We start from the raw sequence: 19,625 nt of genomic DNA, 5'->3' as shown, positions 1-19,625 counted from the left end.
GTTTAACTCCGACACAAGACAAAGTTTGCCAATCATTTTCTTATTGCCTAAACTTGTAATAGTAACATTGATTAATTTATGGATTGGTTTTAATGGATATAAATCCAAATTGTAATTCAAGGAGTACTTGCGAGAAGGACTTCAACGTTTCGTATTTCTTGAAAGGAGTAAATTCTTGAAATTAACTTTTTGGGATGTCCAACTCATCTTTGGAAGAACCACTTTGAGTCAAGAATACTTTATATTTAATTATCACTTAATAAAATCACTTTGATAAAGTCTCAAACAACCATGATAATAAAATTAAAGGACTTTCTACAATAGTTGACTCAACTTCGTCTGAATTCTTAATCTAGCTAGTATAATTTGGTCGGATAATCATAATTATTATTCAGGGAGGTTTATTATTTTTCTACAATGTGGCACTACTCACTGGTGATGTGTTTAAATACGAATATAAGTAAACAGCACACATGTTCCATTATAGGTAGGCATGACCAGGTAACCTGCATCCTCCGAAGTATTAAATGGCTGTATTCAGTGGCATTGTTAGCACATTTTTTGGGGGGCCCCATTTCCACCCCTCCATATATATGTATGTACATATAAATAAATAAAAAACATAATTAAATTATGGTATTGATAATTTTTGGGGCTAAGCCCCCACCCCGCACCCAATGATAAAAGCTTGTAACGCCCCTAAGTATGTATATATCTTCTATATTTGTAGACTACAAGCTGTTCCTCCAGAATGGCTGAATGGATTCAGGGCCATCCTTTCGCCACATCCACCAGTGCGGTCACAGTGGTTCTGGTTGTCCTATAAACCTCACGATTGATAAGAAAATAAATTAAAAACTTTTATTTCCCAAAAAAAGGTGAATTGAGAAAAAGGAGATATAGTCAAATTCGGATTGAATAAAAGTACGTTTGTAGTCTACATTCTGTCTGATACTAATTTTTAACGATATGAAATACTTTGTATAGAAGAAACATTAAGTAAAAAATCAGCATTAAGTCCACTTTCTCTAACCTGTTTTAGATATCAAATTCATAGTAATTCATGAGAATGAATAATTTATTTTTATTTTTATAGATCCAAATCGGGAACTGGCGCCAACATTTTTTTTTTTACTGTATGTTTCTTTAATATTCATTTCACATTGATTTTCTACCAAAACAAATACATATTCTTATGAGTGCCCCCCGAAAAACACTTTTACTGAATAATAAGCTAAAAATCATAGATGATCTGTCAAAAACAGTACCTAATCAAATAGTGGGGGGCACTAAATGAAGGAGTTCCAAAATTACTTGTAAACTGTGGTTTTTCTTATATAGTTCGGATATACTTTTTTTTTTAGAAGATCATCCGAGTAATTTCCGTAATATCAGAACTAGACAAGCCTGAGAGAAAAAGTACATACCGGTCTTTTATTGGTTTCTTTCCCCTTCGACACCCAACCCTAATTATAATGCGATTTACAGCCCATTTATATGTATCATTTGTACTCCACAACCAGCACCTAAACTTAGTTAAAGCATGTAATCATCAATGTTTTCCTCAGCCTCTTCATACCTCTAATGAAATCAGAAAAGATTACTTTTGCAAATATTTCAAATCTACTACAGAATTGGATTTTCCTGCATTTCAAAATATAATTTTTAAATTGGGATTAAAAGCTCAATTTTTTTCATAATTGTTGAAATGTTTTGCAATAAGGAAGGCTTACAGCTTGATTTAAATTCAAAATAAGCAAATGAGAGGATTTGTTTCCTTTAGGTAGCATTGGTCGAGTAATTTTAAAGTAGAAGATTGCAACAAAACATTTGACTTTATTTATTGGCATCATTAAAAATTTTATAAATACAAAAATCAACTTTTAAATCTTCCTCCTCCTGCTACTGTGCCATTTTTCAGGTAGTTTTTTGTTCTACACTCTACTATTAAAAATTATATCGCAAGATTGCATTAGCCTGTTAATGTGTTAGGGATTGCTCAAATCATATGAAAGGTGGTCGAACAGATTTCAATCAACATTTATGAGAATTCAACCTGTTCAATAAAGTTAAGTTACTTTAGTAACATTAGATTGAACAGGGTTTAATTTAAATAAAATTAGTAAACAAAGGTTATTATAATATATTGTAATAAAATAAACTTTTTAATTGTAATTTAAAAAAAAGAAAAATCGTCAAAAAGTCAAATAAATTATTAATCATAAATTTGGTTTATCAACATACGGAGAGGATTGTTACGTAGCAATCGTTGATTGTTTACTGTTACTGACTTTTTGATTTACCAAATTTTAGCAATTTGTATCTTGGGATTTTCACTTTTAAATTGGTTCGCGTGTAAGTGCAAATTTGTTTGGTCATCTTCAAAGCAGGCGTAACTGGGGGAGTATCGCCGTAGACAATACCTGTTCAGAACAAACTAAAACTTTTTTTTATCAAAGGCAGGAGGCCGCTATGCAAAATTTTTAAGTTGGGTTTTGCTTATTTTCAGGGTTTTATTGATAAATATAGTATGGTTTTTTAATTATTTTTTAATTATATATAATAGGTAGATTATTTATTAATAAAAACATGGCCGATTATGTCCAAATGGTCTCAGGCATTATATAATAAACGTCATTTTATACATTACCTAGGCATTATATATAATGCCAGGCATTATATAATAAACGTCACCTAGGCATTATATATAATGTCGTCGGCAAAGTATATAATACTTATACCTTACATACTGTAAATAACAATACAAAGTCAAGCTAGTGTATAGGTACTTGGGCTTTGTGCGCGTTAACTTATTACCTGTAATCAACAACATATTTCGATTACCTACTTATCGAGCTGGATGAACTAAAACAGTTGAAATGGACAAAGGGGGATTTCTTTCAAATATAATAATAATTGCCCCAAACCTTAAGATCTAAATATATTCCAAGATGCAAGAAATTTTATATGGCAAACCTAGGTAATTCCAGCTCGAATCTGCTATATTTCCTTATAAGTTATAACTTATGAGGATAACTTTTGATTACGTAATAGTAATAAAGTAATATTTTATGAATTTTAAAATCATGGGTATCATTGCGATAGTAGGGTAACATTTTTTATTAATAGAAATTACGCATCAAGTATAAATAAAGGTTTCTTTTGTTTGGTGTATCAAAAAAAAAATAAGACAAAAGAACTAGATAATTGATATAGTATTGGGTGTAAAAATGGATTTAATACTACTCCCCCCAGCCCTGTTTATCTGAAACTTACGCAATATAATTATTTTCATCATTTATTGAAAAAGTATTTTCTCAACATTTCCCCGTGATTTCTAGTACCCGTATGTTGGAAGATATTGTAATGCTAGAGCATGAGCAACTCCAGGCTGACATGCAACAACGCTTTTACCATGAATTGTCAAAAGTAAAAGTTTGTAAAAATAGTATTTCTCTTTCTGAAACTAGATACCAAAGAGTATATTGGCTTCTTAAACATTATGACGTAATGATAGTTAAGAATAATAGCAAATTAATATGTCCTTTGAAAGAAAATTTAAGTAATATTCTATTTGGGTCCTCTACGGGTGCCCCCACCTTAAAACCTTGGAGGCTAAAGTTTTTGCATTGGTGCCTCTTATGAGACTTAATAGGGGATTGATTTATAAATCAAAAAGTGACTGGCGTCTCAAAAAGCAACCATACGAATAAGAAAGTTTTCTAAATTAATAAAAATCAAAAAAGTTATTAGTAAAAAAAAAGAAATGGATAAAAATTGTAGTTTCGTTTTTTTCAGGTGCAAAAAATGGATTCCTCTACCAATATTGAATTCGTAGATAAAATACAGTTTGTATAATTTTGTTTGTAAATTCGCCTATTGGCATGAAAAAAAATGATATAAAAATAGTGTTTAACTGAAATATCTATCATTTTCTACATATTTTTTTAATATTTTTTCTCATTTTTTCAGAAAACGTCAACAGTAATTCTTAGGCAGAAATTCCACAAAACGATGCATTTTGACATAAAATATTAAACATGTAAATGGAGAATTTATACTTTCCAGAACATTATATAAAATGATGTTTTTGATATTTGCAAAAATGAACCAGTTATCGAGAGTTATTTTTTCGACGACTTTATTCTCCCTTCGTTATTTTTGCAAGTACAAAAAAAATCTACATAGGTCTGTGTTTTTTTTCTTTACATTTCCAATAAAGGCTTAAAAATACTTTTTTTGAAAAATTTATGTTAAAATGTTTTTCTGCTATTTTCTTCGCGAATTTTGATCTGACTAAATTAAAAATTGGACTTCTCATCTGGATAATTGTTTTGATGCATATATATTAGTAAGTTATGTAAAGTTTATAATATTATTTTTTCAATTTATTATAATATAAATTTTATAATACTACCCTGGCGAAAGGGGTCTTAACATTAAGAAGAAATAATATTGACCATTGTCATTGTGATTTCCCGCTCCCTCCTTGGCCCGAACAACGCCGGATAACCCTTTTTTTAGTTAGTTAATATAATCTGCATGGAATAGATATATATTCCAAAGTAGATTCTTTAGTTATTTATGAAACAAAAAGTTGGTTGAATTAAAAAAAAAAAAAATGCGTGTAATTCCTTTGGATATAGGATTAGGACTTATTTTTTAAATCTACAATCCTGAAACTATGTCAAATAAATAAATTGTAAGATATTTTATCCAATTTTTTTAACTTATTTGGGTTTAAAAAGAAAAGTGGAAGTAGTTTTCTGTTGGTCCTTATTTAGGACTGAAGAATGCAGTCCCGTCCAGTTCATTCTATGTTCGATCCGTTCCAATCATGCAGATCAGTCCTAAAGTTTGGTCGTTGATTACATCAATCAACGTGTTTTTTCTTTCTTTTTTAATTAGTTCTAGTACTGATAGTCTGAAGGACTAGTCCAAGAACTGATAGGACCGGTCCTAAGACAGGACTTGAGAGAATAAATCAGAACTAACACAACAGTATGTAGAAGGGTAATTAAAAAAGTTTTTTTCAAATTAAAAACTCATTCTACACAAAATCACAGTATCTTTAGGGGGTCACATGTAAAAAAAAAAAAAAAGCTCAATCCATCTACCTGTTTTGAAATATTAGCTCTTGTCTGAAATTAAAGCTTATGGTATATAGAATAAAATTGAACACATAATTGAATTTGCCGATTTCCTGGTGCCTGTTGTATAAAAAAATCAACTTATGCTGTAAGAGAAGTCAAATATTTACTCAAAAACAAAGCAATAGATACGGGCTTATCGTAAAATAAAAGTTATGTAATCCTCATAAAAATTCCAAGAATATGCAGAAATTGGAACAAAAATTAAATTTAAAGACATCCAAAAGATCACTGAGATCTATTTTTGTAATTCAAAATAACTTAGTCGAACAAAGCCATCGGTTTCAGCCAGTGTTGTTTTTATATACATACATTCTATTTAAACTGTTATATATATATATATATATGACCTCTAGTCACCTGGAAATAATAAAATGTGATCCTTTGTTGTCTAAAGATTGTTCATGCCTGATTTAATGCTCGTTGATCATAGATGAAACACACATCCCTCAATAAATGACCTGTTCTTTTGAAAATACGTTCAAATAAACTTTTTCAAAAAAAACATATAACATCAAACTTGAAATATGAAACAAAATGTTTTATTTTTAGATTATTGTTCTCCTGTCATAACATAAATAATATTTTTCTTCCGACTGAAAACTCATTTTCCCCCACTCAAATAATCCATGAACATAGACAGGAGCTCTCACATTAGGGACATCACAACTTACTTTAAACCCAACAACCAGTTAAGTACGACAATACACGTAGCGGGTGATTTAAAAAAACAAGTTTTTAATCACCCGGTACATAATTATTTCTCTCTCTTTTTTTCCTCATTTTTATTTCCCGTTTTTTTTTTTTCCCCTTCCCTTTTTCCGTTTTGAAATGAAACCAACGCCAGGGGCGTCACGCGAGGTCCCTGACATACCTTTCAGTACGTCTATGTCCATGGGACACCTCCTTATACACCCAAGGTGACAGTCTTGCCTACAACCCTTAAAGTATGTATTATTTTGTAAATCTACATAATTCTTACATGGAGGAATCTAAAGTGACTCAATTTTATATATTTGATTGGAATTAACATGCCCAGGGATTTGCATATGTGAATAATTAATTACTTAATTGATGGATAAATAACTATTTACCTGTCGAACCTTCTCAAATGTCAGGCAAGTAAGTAAGCCATCCTGGGGTTTCTCCTCATAAAATATAACATTTTGTCAACACCATGTTTCTGGAAAATAATGCAAAACAGTTTTTCATTCGAATTACTAGATAGATATTTAATCGAAAGGTGGAGTAGGAATCTCCGTATAGTCTACTACGATTTCTCAATACACAAGAGCAAGTGCACTTCAAGTATCAACAGAACACTGAATAAGTGTTTTCACTTTTTTAAAAGTATGTATGTACATTTCATTTCTCTATGTATTTAATTTGTGGTTTTTGCAGTGAGGGACCCTCTTATGTGTAAGTTCCTCCTACTATCAAACAAAAATTATTTATAGGGGTAATTTTATTAGCTGGATACAGGAAATGATTGTTTGTATTAAGTGTTAAAGACAAGAGTCAGTTAAGGAGATATTAAGGAAAAGGCTCAAATGAAATTTAATTTTGCTTAAGAAAGGTTCAAGCATATCTTACCACTTAATTAATTTATGCATCTTCAGCAGGAATATGTATCCTAAATCAAGAGTAACAAATTTAGTTGACTCTAAAGTAAAAAAATCCTCGCGAGATTTCCATTTTAAGGTACCAGAAATGACACCACTAAATAATTTCTCCTCGTGACATATGTAGTCTTTTATATTATCAACCTGATGAATTCATGGTGGTTGCGTAGTTAGTTATAGAGAAATTCAGCGTTTCTAAAACTTTTTTCAATCAGGTTACCTTTGAAAGTGCATAAAATCTCATTGTGTAAAACCGGGTGATCCATTAAAATTTAAACACATACTAATTCAATAGTTGAAGTTTTAATAAAGGAAGGTTGAGGACATGAAATTAATTCATATTCTAATGTATTAAAGCATGAACAATAAGTTAAAAAATAAAATATACCTGAGCTCTTTAACTTACGTACAAGTTGACAAAATGACATTTGAACGTGATCAACGAATTTCCATTCACGCACTCCAAGCAGTTGGGGTCTCCCAGACGACTGTCTACGCCGTTAGCAAGTACAAAACGTAGGTGAGGAAGGAGGGCTCTGTTGACATGACCAAACTGGACTTGGAGGAGTTAAAAAAACAGCCCAGGTAAATCCCATCGAATACACATTCTGTGTGTATGTCGAGGGAAGGGCCTGCAGTGTCCACGATCTAGACACTAAAGCCATCACTGCCACTTTTAGCCAACACTGGAACGCCATGTCAGATTAATAAAGCGCTTGCCACGATTTCTGCCACCACCTGCCAGCCATCATTACCGTTAAGGGCGGTTATAGGAATGATTAAAAGAGCTCAGATACACATGTCTTTATACAGGTGTGCGCGTCTAAAATTGAACTCTCCTTAAAATTTTACACCATGCACATATTCGTGATTTTATTGAATTGAACCCGGTTTATACTTTGAGGCAAGGGTCTTGACTAGTTATAAACAAAACTCCAGCAAAATCTAAATATTATCAGTGAAACAACAACCGATAATATGGAGAGACGTCGAGTGGCAATTTTGGAACTTTCTGCGCGGGGAAAAACTCCCACTGAAATGGCCAAGGTTCTGAACTGCAGCTGCACCACCGTTTATAGTGTGGTAGCTAAAGGGACTCCTGAGGTGACCACGAGATCTAAGTCAAGGCCTCGAAGGTCGGCCGAAATGGTTGCTCTCGTGAAAAAGTATGTCGAGGACAAGAGAGGCAAAGTCACCGTCAGCGGTTTCTCCAGGGAGCTCAACGTCAGCAGAAGGACCATGGACCGGCTAGTTATGAAAGATGTTGGCCTTACGGGTCTACAAGAGAACCCCTCGTCAAGCCCTCAAGCCTTTAAACAAGGAGAAACACCTCGCAAGGTCGAAGATTCTTCTCAACAAGCTTAAGAAAAAGCCAACCGAACAGCCTGATTGTTCGCCGCTTGACTTCGCAGTGTTTGGGTGTTTAAAGGGGATGCTGTTGGGAGTCCAATACAAGTTCAAGGACCAGCTGAAGTGTGCCCTCAAGAATGCCTGAGCCAACCTCGACCAGAGCTTCATCGCCAAGTCATGCAGCAAGTTTCATGTTAAATAAATTAATTCGTTGACCACTTTCAGAATTATTTAACTATTTTTTAAAATTTCAGAGTGTTCAGTTTTAGACACACACACACACACATGTATTACTAATTTTGTTGAAATTCTATTGTTAATTAATAAAATATATTATGTTGAACTTTAAAATTCAAATGTTCAGATTTTAATGATAAAAATGACACTGCTTAGTATAAATGCAAATGTCCTGTTTATTTAGATGAGGCAATAATTAACAGAGCATAATACGAACTTAAACTAATAATAAGATTATGTTTGTGGAATGAAATTGTTCATGCAAGAGAGGGTTTTGAGCAAAGGGAGAAGGGATGCTACATTCCTAGTACAGATGAAGCCAAATTTGAGATAATTGCTGCTGCATGTCTTCTTATTAGTCGAACTAAAATCAAGAGCAGGGTAAAAATGGTACGGACATACAGATGCAGATCCGTATGAAAAAAAATTATATGGACGTTACAACATATCATATATTCCAAATCTAGTCCGTACCGCGTACTTTTTTAGGATTAGAAACTACATAGCTCAGTTTTTTTTGTGTTGATCAATAAAAACGGAATGAGGACAAGGGGAAAAATTTCTTGGTCAGAATTTACTTCTTTTGTCCACCAGAGGTAGTATTTTATTATTATTTCTACCTTCAAGAAAATAACAACTTTAACTATAAACCTGAACATATTCGTGTAGCTAATATGTAAAGTTGGGTCACAAGTTTAGAAAGTAGAATATACTCTATTCTACTCATTCTAAGGCGTTAATAAGTACATAGAAATGTACTTATTAGCAAAAAGAAAATATGATAATGTGATGATGTGAAGAAGTATTTGACAGCGTCAGAAAAGAAGAAATATTTGACGATAACATTCCAATTGTAATAGCTAGATATGTTAAAAATATAGAGGGGCCTTTAAATATATATATATTTTTTAAATGTCTATTGAATTTGTAATACAATAATTTATTACCATAATTATATGAGTTTAGAGATGTCAATAGATTAATAAAGTATTTTGAACATATAATTTAATGAAGTATATTCATATTTTATTCCAATTTTTAAATTTAAATGTAATTTATTTAGTCTTTCAAAATATTAATGATGGATTCGGGAGATTAATTTGACCATAATTCAATTTAAAAATGAATAATTATTTATTCATAAATTGAATATGATTCGTGATTATTCTCCAATTTTTGGCCCCTTGAATTCTCTCACTTTTACGTTTCCCCAAATGGCTTGCATAATAACATTTTGAAATAGATTTAATTAGTAAAAATGTATGTTTTCATTCAGAATAGGAATTAAAAACATGATAAAGAATTGATTAAAAGACGATTTTTTTTTGTTAAAATCGATATTATTTACAGCTGATCTACTTATACTATAAAATTGTTGGGGCTTATAGTCGAAATACTATGTTTTTTATTGTTATAGTCAACTATCTTTTTTCTCCCATCTGCTCCGGCAATGTAAAAGAATTTCACTCGCTATTGCTCAGTATCATCATTTAATGTATTTTATCTCTATTGCATGCATAAGAGAAAAATACCGTCCAAGCAATTTGTACATGCTAGTTTTTTATAATCTAATTAAAAAATGGATCTACGAGTCTCAAAATTTGTAAATGAATCAACTCGTTATTCTTCCTATTTATAGGATTTAAGGGGGGAAGGAAAATTGAAAAACTGGAAGAAATGGCAAGATTCTTATGATCTGATAAATAATTATCAGTTATCACCAATACAATAGATAGTAAGATAAAAGAAAAATAAACAAACACGACAGCGGTTCGAATGGACGAAGTGCTAATCACTTAATTATCTGTTATCAATTATGATATCATTTGACATGATGAATTATTTGACAAAACTCATGGATTGACGAACAAGCGTAACTATAATATTAGAAAAGAGCAGTTATTTCTACTTCGTTATGATCCAGGATGTGTCAGGAGAAGAGTGCTGGGACAAATCACTGAGAGCATTCGGGAAGGTAGTCAAAGTTTGGGTTGTTTGAGAGCGCAAGGAAAACTGTAAAGCTCAGTACAGTTTGAGCAATCTAATTTTTTTTTTCCTTGCGATCTCCAACGACATGACCTTTGACTGCCTTCCCGAATTCTCTCAGTGATTCCTTATTTCATAAACCTTATTTCTTGTCCAAAGAGAACGAAATATGCTGGACTACGTATTTCTTCAAATGACTCGAATTTTTGAAGTTGTATATCTTGTACTGTGAATTATAATCATTCCAATGGGTAGGCACATTGAACGAATTTTTGTGTATTTTTCTAGTATGATACAATGACATTAGAATTTGTAACTACGTTTGTTATAATGGTATTTAGTTATATTTATCAAATAGTATGAATGTTAAAACTTTATATATTCATTTATTTCAATTAAGAATGGGAATCCAATTTCATTAACTTGTTTAACAAATATTAATGTAAATTCTTTTTTCAATGTTTAATTACATTAATTAATGTATTTATTGAATAAATGTCAATATAAATTTATATATATATTTATATTTTATATTTCTGAAAATATTTAATCGACACTCATGTAATTATCTAATTGAATTAATTGTGGTACCTATGGTTGAAGCCAAGTCTATGAGAAGGTTTCAGGCCCTCAAAAATTTCAGGTACCTTAAGTTTCTCAATATAAGTCAATGCTTGTTCTTCAATCCATGAGTTTTGTCCAATCCATCCCGTCTAAGTATATTATAATTGATAACAGAGAATTAAGTGATTAGCACTTCTTCCATTTGAATTGCTGTTATGTAAATTTCTTTTTCTTTTATCTTAATAAAATTATATTGGTTATAGGTATTATATCAGTTTAAAAGAATATTGCCATTTTTTGCACTGTCTCACTTTTTCATTTTTTTCTCCTTGTCCTTTTTTTCCACTCACATATGTGCCTTACACCAATATATAGATATAGTATTAAAAAGGGGATCTATGTAAAGAAACAACTAAGCATAGCGATTGCAAAAGGAAAAACAGTTGATGCGTGTCCTCTTTTATTTATTTATTTTTTCTTCAATATTTAATAATTCGTGTTTGTGTTAACATCTCCCTCTAAAAGAAGAATTCTCGCCTATTTTTGCTGTAAATTGTTTTAAAAATGTATAATAAAATAAATACATATGAATTTAAATATAATTATAATATTTTCCCTGCAATAATGTTGTTTTAAATCTAGAAGGTTTTTCTATTTATAGAAGCAATTCATTTTCTCCCCTCAAAATCCTACAACAGGAAGCTGATATTTACAAGGCTCTTAATTCAAGTGAACCATATGCTTGGCTTCCGCCTCCTCCGTTTGTTCTTACAAAACAAATTTTCAATAAGTATAACATGTACAAAAAAGTGTGTGGCAACACAATGTCTAACAATGGTCACACGTATATTTTTTTAAATAAAAAAAAGAAGAGATGTGGTAACTTTGAGACAAACCATGTCCGATATTTGGTGAGGAAAGGAATGAATAATTTTTTGCTATTCTGTAGTTTAATCCCAAATCATCTTTTGTTTAATTTATTTGATCTAGTATATTGCTATCAGAACAAAATAATAAGTTATAAAATGTGTGTTTTGCAACATTTTTTTTACTGCAAAAGCTATGATTTAGATATCTTAAATCATATATTTAAGTCTTTTGGAAGAGATCTAACAGTTCTATAATTTTGATTTCTGTCTTAAATCTTGAGAAGGCATCTGAATAGAACGTAAAACTCACCTCATAAATATTTTGTTTCTAAATGGTGCCATCATAGATATTATCCAGTGACATCATTCTCTACCATCTGATACCCAATATTTATAAGATTAATAAATACCTTGATGAGGCCTAAATTAAAAACAATGTTATACTACTATTTTGGATGAAATACCTTTTAAGTTTATTCAACTAATTCCATTGGTAAAATAAAGTATTTTAATATAATAATATTAGTAAAATGATATACAGTGGAGGACGCTTTAAAATTTGGTCTGTTTTTGAAGGAATTATAACAGGGACGGGACTGGACCAATTTTAAGTCCCATATTAAGAGCAGATAAAACCCTACATATTTATAATATTAACAGTTTATATTTAATCGATATTCTCTACGATAATTTCTCTACGATAATTCAGAAAGAAGGATAGCAGCTTTAATAAATAATAACATAATTTTAGAGTGATTGACGCATGCGGAGAAGAACTCTTTTTTACATCTCACTAGCTCAGTCTTCTGCAATTTACAGACTTATTCTCTTCTAGTGTTGTCACGATACCAATATTTTCGTACAGGGTTTCGGTCCCACAGTTAGTATCGGTATTTTAGTACTCCTTCTATTAAAAATATGTAATGACTGGAATGGGCACTCGGTAAAGCGCAAACCTCCGTCTATGGTCACTTCACCTAAATGAAATATCAATTCCCCCTCTATGTGGAAGTCAAAAACATGCATTGATATACATTTTTAATTTAATATATTTATACTTTAAGATGTTATATATGTGTCCCACAAAAATATGATTTCAACTCTGTATCTCAATTACCTCAAAAATGATGGTCCATTATGCATTTTTGACCTTCGATACTTCATCTTCAACTTTTAGTTTTTGCCATATGAAGCATCGTATTAAAACTACTTAATGATACCAATTTCAGCTCTGTACCTTAATATGTTCCAAAGTTATTGTCAATTATGTATTTTAGCCTTTGTTGCTACATTGACTTTTGACCTTGGTCCCTCAAAAGTTAAAGGCATTTTACAGTAACCATCTATAATTTTCGTACCAAGTTAGATCAAAATCATTCTGTCACTTTTACTGTAATCCCGTTGACCCCTAGACAAACAGAGGCTAAAACATAATCTCCGCTCAACTTTGTTAGCGGTGATAAAAATGTCGATAAGGGGAATTCACTGCACATGCTGGGGCCTGTCTGCAGATTCTTTGTTTGAGTTTGGAGCATCTCAGAATTTTTTGTTATAAAGTACAATTACCTTGCTCAGAAATGTTTGGGGGTTATGTCATTGGGGGAGGGGGGGATTTATTTATGATAATGGCGCAGACGAACGGGATCCAATATGAATTTAGTAGAGTTCCGTTTGAAAAACATCATAATCTTGGTACCTCTCAATGTAGTACAGGTATACCGAACATCTATGTTTTTCTTTCACCATGGTAAACACATATACCACCATATACAATGGTCGATAGTACTTCCCTTTAACCACGTAATTGTTTCGACTAAGAATATCTACCATAAAATTATTTATCAAGTAGAAATTAAGATATACATGTACATACTTTATGTCTATACCATTAACATATGTACAAAATACACCTTAAGTAGTAGTCAAATGGTAATTGGGTATAATTTGTTACAAAATTAAATAATAAAGGTGAAAATTATTTTTATTGCATCTTAAACAGTATTAAATATTCACGGTTGAATACATAGTACACTTATGCCCTATTAGTCCACTTATATATTCCTTACATTATAATATAGTTTGACCTTAACAAATTTCGTCATTAAAGCGCATTTATATGTGTATGTTTTATTAAACTATTTCAAGGGTATTTATTTATTTCTCACGATACTCATTGACATATTTTGCACAATTCCATGGGACGAAACTGTACAATATATTACCATTAATGAGGGTAATTTGATGAAACCAACGCTCAATAAGAGTGAATATATTTAAGTATAAATATAGAAATATATACACAAAAAAAAAGTATTTATTTAGAGGTACAAGTAAGGCTATATCAAGTTTCATTTGTACATTAGAGTCTCTTCGTTTGTTTAGTAGTAGTAGGTATAAAGTTGGTCATTTGAAAGAAGAAAAGTGTATTGACCCTGTTACTGCTGGTCAGCCAGTAACTTCATCTGAACCCCCTTGTGCCGTGACGTTCCTTCTTTTTATCTATAGTTTACTTCATGTTCCTTTTGATAACATCACTTATTAACGAAAGAAAGTGATGTCTACTATAACATTCTGAATGTGGCAGCAGTTGCACAAAATCCCCTTATAAATTAAACCCGTTATTTCGGGAAAGACGAATGATATGAAACAAAGGCTTTTGGTAAATTTATTTATTATTCAAAATATTATTCGTCATTAAATTTTTCGTGTAATCTTTCGATTACACGCTTATCGTTCGTCTGATGTCATCCTTCGTCATCGTTAAGTTGTGTCGTCCTCGTTATTTATTTTTTCATTGTCTGTTTAAATTCATTTTGAATTTGCATGATGTAATGTCGGGAAAACTTGAAAGATTATAAATTGTTAGAAGTTAGTGAGATTAGTGAATTAGACCATCAGCTCCCTAAAACAAGAATAAGAAATGAATTACAAGAAAGAATAATCCAAGCATTTCCTATATATTATTGTTGTGAAGATGATACTATTTCTGAGGATCGATTTTTTACACTCTTCTCCAATGTCCTTCATAAAATGTAATCATTGAAAGGAAATCTTAAGGACTTATCTCTACCCTCATCGATTACTCCACCTCTCTTCTATGGAAATATTGCTCAATTTCCAGTACGGTGGGAGGATTTCGATACCTTAATTCATTCGAACTCCAAGTTCATTACTTTTTATAAATATTGCTACCTATATCAATCCCTTCAGGCTAGCCTCACATTGTTTGGATTCTTTCTCCCTTTAAAGCAAATTATGAAGATACTATTCAGTATGTTAAAAATCGCTTCGGACAACTAAGAACCACAGTTCATGTTTTTAAGGAATTAAAACCGATGAGTTCCGCAGATCCGAAACAAATGAAGGAATATTTAGATTTAACATCTGGTCGCCTTCATACTTTGAAAAGTTATGTGAAGGACACTATAGATCCTTTGGACGTCATGATAGTTCCCCTTGTATAATCAAAGCTTTCCTCTGAGCTTAAGCTGTCCTGGAAGAGATAACTAATTAAACACGAAGAGAAGTTCCCTTCAATCGAAAAATACAAACTTTTGTTTTCAAAGGAAATATCTGCTCGAGAAGCTTCGCTTTCACCTTGAAATTCATCAAGGGATTACATAAAATAATTCATTCGCAATCTTCCAATACTTGTGTTACGTAGTAGTAGTAGTCATCAATTTGTAGTACGTGTGAGAACGAGTTAAATAAACCAATATATCTCACTTTAATATTGTTATTTATTTCCGTTCATGTTCGACCTTTTATAGTAATTCTTTTATATACACAGTACTTTAAAATCCTCTATCTTAATAATAAAAGGTTCAATTAATAAAGAAAAAGAAGGGAGGATAAGAATATTTGGTGATGTAGCTTGTTCACTACAACTTCCATTCAACCTACCTGTTGAAATTATGTTGAATTTCAAATCATACCTTAAAGGAATGTTTACACTTTTCTCAGGAGTCCTCTTCCTCTTGTTGGAATCTGGCAAATAAATTTAATTTGTGTTTTAGATGTGTGGATGATCATAATCCTAATGTGAAATGAATGTTGATTAAAGATTCATCATTCGTAAATGCGTTTTGAGACTTCTAACACCAATAATAAATTACAAAATGAACAATCGGGTCCATTTACGATTGTTAATCTACAATTCGACTCATATTCTTTCATCGGCAATATACTTCGTGTCACTCAGGTTATTCCTTCAATATTACTTGATCTGATTGATTCTAAAGACCAACGTATACATGTACGTTAGACCTGTTCAAATTTTAAATTTTTTTCAAACATTTTAATATTTAACTTTTCCCGTTCTCCAAGGCCTATAAAATCTAAATATACCTATCATTTGGACTTTGGACTGCGGCTATGCCTGCCACATGGGCCTTGAAAATTTATTCTTGGTAGCTCTAAAAAAAGGCAATAAAAAAAAAAGAGATCGTTTGTATTCCTTTGACTATAACTTCTCTATGGCTTATCGTATAGTATCAATATGGGTATCAACTATGATGGACAAGAGCTTCCATGATCAAAGGCAAGATATAATCTCAACACAAGTGCCCTCTGCATCAACAGAACTTGAGGACATCTTAAGCTGAAGATATAAAAAAATATACTAGAGTAGTAGGCAAATTCTGGTCTGACTAATCGATTGACATTTTAGATTATGAATTAGCTCTTGTGTAAGAAGATCGTTTCAATCATTTATTTTCTTTTAGAAAGGGTAGATATGAGGTTGCTTTGCATTTTAAAAATATTGTTCCGACGTTAAAATCAGATTATGAGCATATTAAATCAAAATTGATTTCTCTTGAAAGGCCAGCTACCTAATTGGCAATGAAATAGTATTAGCATCAAAGACATAGTCTGGCGGTGATTTTGTTAAAAGATGCATGATGAAGCCGTCGGAAATCTTATGCCTCGAGAAGCAACATGCCTTTTTCAATATCCGCCTGACAAGAAAGGATTTCGGAACTAACGGAAGATTTGACCAGTTAATTGAAGCAAAGAGTATTCATCGCATTTTGCGTTGCAATTGACGAGATCACTTACATCACGGATGTGGCTCAATTGACGATATTTATACGTGATTTTGATAATACATTGACAGTAACTGAAGAATTTGTTGGGCACAACAGAAGCTGAAGACATTTTTGTGTCTGTCGTAGCAGCACTGAACGAGTGGGAGTGGACTGGTCACACACTGTTAGTATTGCTACAAACGGTGCACCATTCATGATCGGAAAAAAGGCCGGGGTCGTGACAAAGTTCAAAGCGAAAGTGCAAGTACACAATGGAGGAGATCGCTTCTGAGCATTCCATTGTGTTTTCCACCTGGACGCATTGTGTTGTAAGTCCTTGAAAATTGACCACGTTTTTGAGGTGGTTGTTCGAACTGTAAATTTTATCCCAGCCAGAGGACTAAACCATCGTCAGTTTGATACCTTTTTTCGTGACAGGAACATTACACACAGCCTGCTATATCAATGTGAAGTGAGATGGTTAAGCTGAGGCGCTGTGTTGATGCATTTCTATAATCTATGAGAGGATATCCGTCATTTGAGGAGAAAAAAGGAAAAAGGGACAAAGCTATATAGAGACAAGATTGCAGGATTACTGGCGGATTTTAACAAACGATTTCAGGTATTAGGTGAACTTGAGACAGAATTTTTAGTTTTTAGCCACCTTTCACAGTTAAAGCCACTAATCTTCCGGTCCCCATCCAGCTAGAAATAATTGATCTGCAATGTGACGCAGATTTGAAAGACAAATTTAACACAGTTGGTCTGGATCTTTTTTATCAGTATCTAATACCAGGGTACCCTAAATTAACAGCTCTTGCTATTAAAATTATATGCATGTGTAGAACAACTAACCTCTTTCAACAAATCTTCTCAGTTATGAATATCAATAAAACAAAATTACGTTCTAAGATAAACACTAAGCACTTAAATGACATTATAAAAGTTACAGCCAGTCGGAACATTACACCTAATGTTGATACACTCGTTCAGGCAAAAATATGCCAAGTTACAGGAGCAAAAACTAGTCCAGAATAGATTCAAGTTTTTAAAATCATGCCTTGCTATTTGAATTTGCAGATAATGTTCAGATAAAAAGATTGCAGCTCTTTAAGAATATCTACTAATTGTTTAATTCATTAAAATGTGTAATTTAATGTCCTTATTTTTTCCTTATCTTTATAAAATCTCATGTAAAGTGTTTTTTTAATTTTTTTACTTTTTCAATTAAAATTTTATCAAATTAAGTAAAATTTATCGTAAAAGTGATATTAGATAAAATTTTAGTTAAATTAACAGTGTACCTTCTCTTTTTTACAAAAGAAAAAAGAAAATACATGATGTTTTTGTTATTTAGAACCAAGTATCCTATAATTTTAATAGCCCGGCCCTGAACGAAAACATAACGCTCGTATGTGGCCCACGATGTGAAATGTGTTTGGCACCCTTAGAGGAGTTGGAATTTTCCAGGAAGGCCACTCACGAAGAACTTCAAGAATTTATAAATGGTCCTCAGTATTTTGTTCCTCATCATCGCAGAATTTCGTTCAATGACTGTCTCTTAAATGGGCAAAGACTTCAACCCAATCAGCTCGTAAAAGTTTGGCTTGCTTGGAAGTTTCAGGAGTTTTAATGGGTGCTTGTCTCATTAAGGTCATCTTAGATACTTTTGAGAACACTCTCCTAAAGATCCATTCTTATCTTCTATGGTCGGACTAAAATTTCACATACTGGGTTCTATATCAATTCAAAACAAAACAAAACAAGGGATACTTAATCTGCATATTTAGTTCCTTTGTTATTACGTTATTAATTAACAATGTCATCTTCACCCATGTAATTGCATGGTTGATGCGTACCCGAAGTAAAAGAACGTGCTAACTCAGTTTTAAATACGTAAATAGGTGTATTACACCACATGTTATTGGTTTTGTTTTTTGTAAACGTAGAAAGGACTAAGCAAGAAGTTGTCTTCAAGAGGAGATCACAAGGCACATTGTGCCAAGGTTTGTGTGGCATATTGGAGAAAAGCTATCTTGAAGTATCTCTCAGAGGAACAAAAGATAAAAGCCAACGATTTCGTTTTTAGTGGCTTCATGGAACATCAGGATTGTCTTCCATCAACGATCTGCAATTCCTGCTGTTTCTTCCTGAAGGATGGATCTACTGAGCTTGTGAAAAGGCTTGTTCCAATCTGCAAGGATGTCAATAGCGACATTCAGGTCATTGTCAGTATTAGGAACATTAATGGAGACTATACATCAAGCTGGGACTAGATGGAGGGGGAAGTTTCCTCAAGGTTTGCTTCAATGTAATACAGAAATACAATTCTCCAGCAGGGCCATCCAGGGGCTTCAAAGACTTGGGAATGAAGCGCTTGTTTTTCATTGTGGTACTCCCCTACCCCGTAGAAACTTACAAAGAAGTCCATACCCTCATTTCTGCCTTAAGCCTCTCTTATTTGGACTTAATTTCCTCAATGGACTTGAACCTGTGCAACATGGTCCTTGGCTTCAGCCTTGCCGTTCCTAGCATTCTTGCAAAGTCTGTGAGGCTTCCAATCCTTTCAAAAATACCGAGCTTCCAAGGACTCATGGTCGTATCAAGGAGCTGGTAATGAAGTTCAAGGAGCGAGGTTCTGTTCTCTCTAAAGCCAAAGACTTCAAGAACTGCGTCCATGAGCCTCTCTTTGATCTTCCCTCTGATACTCTAACAGAGGATGTCCTTGTTCTTCGAGAGCTTTACCTCCTTCTGGGTGCGGGAAACAAGTTGCTTGATGCACTGAAAATGGCTTGAGGAGAAGTACTCCCTGGCAAGCAC

At 32.5% G+C, this 19,625-nt stretch overlaps 1 long non-coding RNA gene across 1 annotated transcript in view; it reads right to left on the bottom strand.

Moving 5' to 3' along the window:
* LOC121120311 (uncharacterized) overlaps nt 1–6,454 on the bottom strand; it is a 30,259-nt gene extending 23,805 nt beyond the window's left edge. The window contains exon 1 of the long non-coding RNA XR_005865003.2: nt 6,245–6,454. This is a non-coding gene — a long non-coding RNA (uncharacterized lncRNA). The remainder of the gene's footprint in view (nt 1–6,244) is intronic.
* Between the last annotated feature and the right edge of the window lie 13,171 nt (nt 6,455–19,625).

Source organism: Lepeophtheirus salmonis, chromosome 6, assembly GCF_016086655.4.
Source record: "Lepeophtheirus salmonis chromosome 6, UVic_Lsal_1.4, whole genome shotgun sequence".
Classification (NCBI taxonomy): Eukaryota; Metazoa; Arthropoda; class Copepoda; order Siphonostomatoida; family Caligidae; genus Lepeophtheirus; species Lepeophtheirus salmonis.
This window is presented reverse-complemented; position numbering and strand designations above follow the sequence as displayed.